Source organism: Prionailurus viverrinus, chromosome F1 (genome assembly GCF_022837055.1).
Source record: "Prionailurus viverrinus isolate Anna chromosome F1, UM_Priviv_1.0, whole genome shotgun sequence".
Taxonomy (NCBI): domain Eukaryota; kingdom Metazoa; phylum Chordata; class Mammalia; order Carnivora; family Felidae; genus Prionailurus; species Prionailurus viverrinus.
The window spans coordinates 23,181,424-23,188,361 of NC_062577.1; the positions used below are offsets into that span (position 1 = coordinate 23,181,424).

At 47.8% G+C, this 6,938-nt stretch overlaps 1 long non-coding RNA gene across 1 annotated transcript; it reads right to left on the bottom strand.

Moving 5' to 3' along the window:
- Positions 1-380: 380 nt before the first annotated feature.
- LOC125155587 (uncharacterized) lies at positions 381-3,784 on the bottom strand. The gene is made up of 3 exons (XR_007148282.1): positions 3,329-3,784; positions 3,112-3,233; positions 381-556 (listed from the first exon to the last, which is right to left on the bottom strand). It is a non-coding gene; the product is annotated as an uncharacterized LOC125155587 (long non-coding RNA).
- Between the last annotated feature and the right edge of the window lie 3,154 nt (positions 3,785-6,938).

A 6,938-nucleotide genomic window follows, 5' to 3' on the forward strand; every position in this document is an offset into this window, starting at 1 on the left:
AGACTTACTGTCCACTGTGGTCCCTGACTTTTATAGTAATCAAGCCTCTAAGAGGCATCTTATTGGAGGATACCCTGGCTAGGTAACCTTATCCAGCCATGGCAAGGCAAGCTGCATTACTCTAGCTTTGTCTTCCGTGGGACATTGTGCTGGGTTAGGGCTGGTAATTAGGCAGATGCCATGTAACCCAAGAGCCTGAACCTATGAGCTCCCCTCCCTGGATGCTTGCCCTGTTCCAAATACCTGGACACCCTGACTTGGGGGAGACACACATGCATAATTGTATCCTGTAAGCCAGCCTTGAACAGACTGGACTTTTCAAGTTTGTGAAACCCTGGCCAGGCCCCAACCACAGTGTAGAGGGAGCCCACCTTTTGAAAAACTGCTTTAATCAGAAAGCTGCAAATGGGTGACAGTCCCCATGTGAACTTCCTGCCTGTTGGATTCAGGGCTTCTCTAGGATCAGGACTCCCAGGTGTCTCTCAAAGGAGGATCCCCGTCCTGCTGGCATGGCTGTTCCATGGCAATGCAGTTGAAAAACTTACAGCTCCGCCTCCTGGGGGAATATTCCAGAATGGGTAGGTTGTCGTTGCGCATTAGGCCAATGCCTTGTAACCCAGAATGCCTCCTCCTGTGACCCAGCCTCTCCTGACACTGCCCAGTTCAGGTAGCTGACTGCCTTCACTTTCACAGCCTGTGTACTTCTCACTCTGTCAGTGAACTCTAGGCTGTAAAGGGCTCTCCAGGCTCTGAAACTCTGGCTGGAATCCGACTACCTGAATGGCCTCAGGATGCAAGGAACCTTGAAAATCTGTCTGAGGTGGCAGCTTTAACCTGGTGATGGTCTGCCCCATGTGGACTTGCTGCCTGATGTGGTCCCAGGCTTCTCTAGGAACAGGACTCCCAGCTGTCTCCCATTGGAGGACACCCTGTCCTGCAGGCATGGCCCTTCCCTGGCAGGGCATTTGGAAAACCTCTGACTCTATCTTCAGAGGGAATATTAAACAATGGGTAGGTGCCCTTGTGCCTTAGGTTGATGCCTTGTTCCCATGGTAGCATCCCTCCTATGACCAGCCTCCTTGTCAGTCATTGCCCAGTTCCAGGTCCCTGGCTATTTTACTTTGTGGAGCTCATGCCAGTGCACTTCATGTCACCTGGCCTTGGGATGCAGGAAACACTCCAGGCCATAACGCAACCACCTCAATGGTTTAAGGAGGCTTGAGGAGTGTGGAGGGAGCACTCCCCTCCCCCCAGGCTGTCCTGAGGTAGCAACTTCAATCCAGCAACTGAAGTTGTTGGCCAGCCACTGGCTGGCTGCCTGATGTGGTCCCAGGCTTCTCCAGCAATCAAGACTCCTGGCCATCCCAACCAGTCATGCCCTGGCAAGGCAGTCCAGATTTCCCCATCTGTACCTTCAGGGAGACTATGTACATTTGCATAGGTTGAACTTTGGAAGAAGATAGAACCCAGGTACCCCTACCCAGCTCATGTGACCCAGACTCCCCTGACACTTGCCCTGTTACAGGTCCCTGGATACTCTAACTTGTGGGGTTTGCACATATGCGATAAACCCAGAATGTCCCCTTTGTGCACCCAGGGCTCTCCAGGCCATCCCTAACTACCTGCATTACTCAAGGGTGGAGGAGGCCTATCACGTCAAAATCACCTGAGGCGATTGCTAAAATAAGTGACAGACCGCATGGAGACTTCATGTCAAACACCCCCTGGGCTTTTACGGCAACCAATCCTCCCAGGTGTCTCTTATGGAAGAACATCCCAGCCAGCAGTGCCTCCTCCAACCCCCCCAGCCAACCCAGGCACAGCACTTAAGATCCCTCCAGCCCTGCCTTCAGGGGAGGTTATTTGTATTTATGGAAGTTAAGGGTTGGAATTAGGCAGAATCCAGCTACCCCTGTGAAACTGAGTAAAGGAAACCTTACTAAATATTCAGGGGCATCCCTGAAGAGGGAGCAGCCTGCATAACCAGCAAGGGGAAGGAAGAGAACTCTTATCTCAGCAAGGGAGGACACTTTCCACATAGGAGTTTCTTTCCTGCATTTGAGGAAGGAAGAGCTCTCCCCACCCAGCAACAGTGCACTGACCACCTCTTACAGCCAATGAGAAACCATCACAACCTTGAACTTTCCTCTAATGAAATTTTGTTCAAAAACCCTCCCCAGTTTCTTCCTAAAACCTAATAAAAGCTGACCTTCCTTTTGTCTCTTCCAACTTGCCTGTGGCTTGCCATCGTTTGCTTGTCCTGAATTGTAATTCCTCTGCTATTCCCAAACTCATTTTGCTAGCAAAATAACTTGCAATTTTATTTTTTTGTTGACACCCCCAATAGCCCCCTCCTGTAACCCTATTCTGTGGAATATTACCCTGTTCCATGTCCTGGGCTGCCCTGACCTGCAGGGCCTGTGCACTTACAGTCCCCACCCCCGGTCTTGGGCTTCAGAGGGCTACACTGACCTATGCAGGCTGCTCAGGTGTGGTCTGCATGCTGCCAGCTGGTATAGTGCTGCCCAGGGCACTCCAGGCCTGTGGAGCTCTGGCCAAACTTCAGCCACCTCAGTCGTCTTACGGTGGATGGTGGCCACCACCTGAAAATCTTTCTGAAGCCCCAGCTTACAGTGGTGACTGTCTGTGCCCTTTTGGACTGGCTGCCTGCTGGGGTCCTGGGCTTCTCCAGTAATCAAGTCTCTTAGGTGTCACTTACTGGAGATTCCCTAGCCATCCTGCTGGGCCCCACTCAGGCAAGGCAGTCCTGATTCCTCTAGCTCTGTCTTCAGGCACAAGATATGTACATTTATGTAGGTTAAGGCTTGCATTAGGCACATGCCAGGTACTTGCAAGTACCTGTGTCCTGGTGGACAGGCCTCACATGACACTCACCCTTTTACAGGTCCCTGGCTACCCTCACCTGGTGACCCACACATGCACAGTCCCCACCCTGTAAGCATCAAGCAGATTAGACCCTCCAAGCTTGTGAACCTCTGGCCAGGCCCCAACCACCTCCATAGTCTTCAGCATGGAGGGAGCTCATCTTCCAAAAATTGCTCTGAGCCGAAAGCTGCAAATGGGTGATAGTCAGTCCCTATGTGGACTTACTGCCTGATGGGGTCCTGGGCTTCTCTAGGGACCAGGACTTCAAGGTGTCTCCAAATGAAAGGTAAGCTGTCTTGCTGGCAGGTCCCCACCCGGGCAAGGCAGTTGAAAACATCCAGCTCTACCTTCAGAGGGAAAAATCGCACAATGCATAGGTAGGTTTTATGCATGAGGTCGATGCCTTGTACCCCCAATCCCCCCTCCTGTGACCCGGTCTCACTTGATATGCTCTGTTCCAGGATGCTGGCAATTATGACCTGCCAGCTGTAATGTACATTCCACACCGTCTGCCAGCTTTTGGCTGTTGGAATCCTCCAGGCCTGTGAGGCTCGAACCAGTTGCCTATCACCTGATAGCCTTCAGGGTGGAGAGAGCCCGCACCCCCCCAAATTTTTCTGAAGCCCTAAGTTAAACTGGGAACTGTCAGGCCCCGTTCGAACTGTCTGAAAGGGAGCTGACTTCTCCAGCAATTAAGGATCCCAGCTGTGTCTTATAAGGGGGCATTCCAGCTGGTCCTAGTAAGGCCGTCCAGATTTCTCCAGCTCTGCTTAAAGGGGAAAATACACATTTGTTAGGTGAAGCCTTATAATTAGACAGATGCCTGGTACTTCTAATAGTCTGCTCTTGTGACCTGGCCTTACAAGACACTCACCTTTTCTCAGGTCCACATCATGCACAGCCCACATCATGAGGAGTATGTACCCCATTAGCTGTCCTTCAGCAGCTGGGGCCACTAGGCCTTTGGAGCTGAGACCCATCCCCAACCACCTGCACAGTCTCAAGGGTGCAGGGACCCAACACCCTGAACAGCCTCTGAAATGGGAGCTGGGCAGAGCCCATGAAGACTTAGTGTCGGCTGGGTTCTGGGGCTTCTGCAGTAATCAAGGTTGCCAGGTGTCCTTATTAGAGGATAATCTAGCCAGACCACTGATTAAACCTGATCAGGCACTCCAGATTACTCCAGATCTGCCTTCAGTGAGAACGTCTATTTGTGTAGGTGAAAGTTTGGGATTAGGCACATGTCCGTTACCTCCAAAGCCCCCTCAGGTGACTGGGTCTTGCCCAACATTGCCCTGTTCCATGTCCCTGGCTTTACCTGTGTAGCCTGTACATGCGCATTATGCACCCGGAAGCTGGACTTGGGCAGACGCAGCTCTCTAAACTTGTCAAACTCCCTCCAGGCTCCAATCACCCTCATAGCTTTTAGCATGGAGGGAGCCCACCTTTCAAAAATCACCCTGAGTGAAAGCTGCAAATGGGCAATGGTCCCCATGTGAACTTGCAGCCAATGGTGTCCTAGGCTTCTCTAGGGACCAGGACTCCCAGATACGTCTAAATGGAGGATATCCTGTCCTGCCAGTGTTCCCTCCCTGGCAAAGCAGATGGAAAACCTTCAGCTCTGCCTTGTGGGGAAAACTCCATATGGGCTCGTAGGCCGTGCATATTAGGCTGCTGACTCATACTCTGAATAGCCTCATCCTGTGACCTGGCTTCCTTCAACATTGCCTCATTCCAGGCTATCCTGACGCATGCAGTGGGCACATGCAGTCCACGCCTCATCAGCAGGACTAGGGCTACAGGGGATGCTCCAAGCCTGTGAAATTCTGTTCAGAACCCAGTCACCTGAATTGCCTCAGGGTGTAGGGAACCCTCCACATGAAAGTCTTTGTCAGGAGGCAGCTTTAAATTTGTGACAGGTTGTGCTCATTTGGATTGGCTATCTGACGGGGGTCCTAGGCTTCTCCAGCCTCCCAGATATCTATCATCCAAGGATATTATTCCCAGCCCCCAATGGCCAGACAGTCCAGATTCTTCCAGCTCTGCCTATGTTGTGTATTGGTTTGGTATGATGTCAAGTCCACTTGTTTATGAGAAGGACAAACTGTTTTCAGAGGTAAAGTTGTTTTGATATAAGAATGAAGGAAGTTGTGTCAGGACATCATCATCTCATCTGTTCTCGCCCATCAAAACTCAGCAACTAAGCTGCTGAGGGGCCTGGCTGGCAGCTTATCAATGAAAACAGATGATGTAACTGTCAAGGAGACATGAGACCATAAATAATGAGAGCTGTGGGGACTATTGGAGAATGCTTGCTCTGAGCAATCATAAACTTTGCTGATTTAAAATAGTTCCCAAAGACCCTGAGACAATTAGTTTCTGCCCCCAGTAAAGGCAACTCTCTTAAAAGCAGGGGCAAAGCCAAGTAGCATCTTAGGGAAGATCATCTTGCCAAACAACACCTGTGCCCTTGTTCCCTAGCAACAAGCTCTAGCAACACAGAACTTTTTTGCACTGACTTCTGGATGTCAGTTTTCACTTGACTAAGCCTCTCTTGAGTGTCAACTCCTATAAAGTATTAAAAAGAGAAATCCAAAATGGAGTCCTTTGCCCCCAACAACAACAAACCAAGATTTAGTTACAATTTCACCCTATCCCAGGAATGTGACCTTTTATTTATTTTTAAAAGTACTCTCTAACACCCATCATGGGGCTCTAACTCATGATCCTGGTATCAAGAGTGGCATGTTCTTCTGACTGAGCCAGCCAGTTGCCCCAACAATGTGACCTTTTAAAAGTGAATCTGGGGGTACCTCGGTGGTTCAGTTGATTAAGCCTTGGACTCTTGATCTCAGGGTCATGAGTTCAAGCCCAAGCTGGCCTTCATACTGGGTGTGGAGCCTACTTAAAAAAAATTAAGTCAATCTGAAATTTCCTGATCGGCATCAGTGAGGTGATCTGCATGATAACAAACCCTGCTGGTCCCTCCCCACTTCAAAGAAGCTTTCCTGGCCTGAGACTAAACTTTCTTTCCTTTTGCTGATAATTTCCTTGCCCCATTCTCCCTCCTATAAAAACCTTCCATTTGTACAACTCCTCAGAGCATCTCTCTACTTGCTATTTGTGATGCTGTTGGATTCATAAATTGCTTAATAAAATCAATTAGATATTCTAATTTACTCAGTTAACTTTTTTTTTTAACAAAAGTATGCCTCAACTAAATTTGGACTTTATTCCTATCATCTCCCTTTTCCTGGGACAATAGTGTGGTTCATTTATCATTGGTTCGAGCTATAGCATTTCTTTATTGGCTTTATTAAAAGACATTACTACCCTGTGTGCAGGTGGCTTGTAAAATTCCCAGTGAAGCTGTGTTGAGAACATTTTTGGCAAAGACAAACTCAGTCGCTGAGCTTTAATTCACCTCCTCAAACAAAACAATTGGTATAATCTGCAACCTGAACCAAAGTAATAATAATTAACAGCAGTCATTCCTGTGAAATATGTCATATTCCATTTAAATTTAAAACAAGTGATAAATTGTAATGAATTTATATTAACAAAAATATGAAAAAGCCCATTAATGGCTTGACAAATTTTAAACTTAAGATACTGTTTACTATTTGTGGCATCTTATTGAAATTATAACCAACCTTTGAATAGACAAAATTGATAGGGCTAGTATAATTTGGATGCTAATGTTGTCCGCAACAATTATCTTATTCTGCTTTACCATAGTACGAATCATTTGGAATCTTATTAGGCATCTCTCTGATAAAACATATATTGAACATACTTGTGAAAGGCAGCAGAACAATAGCAAATATACCCGACTTACGAACCCTTCCAAAATGATCCAAGAGGTGATTTAGGGATAGAACAGATTATATATTACCATCTGAGGATCCATAGAGACCTATTGAAGACTTTGGGCAAAAGTTAAAATTAAGGAAACTCCAGATATTGGCCTGATCAACCAATGCAGTCAATTATATCTTGCATTAGAGCAAGTAAGGAAGATCTTCTAGTGCTCTTATTAGAAGCATTAGAGT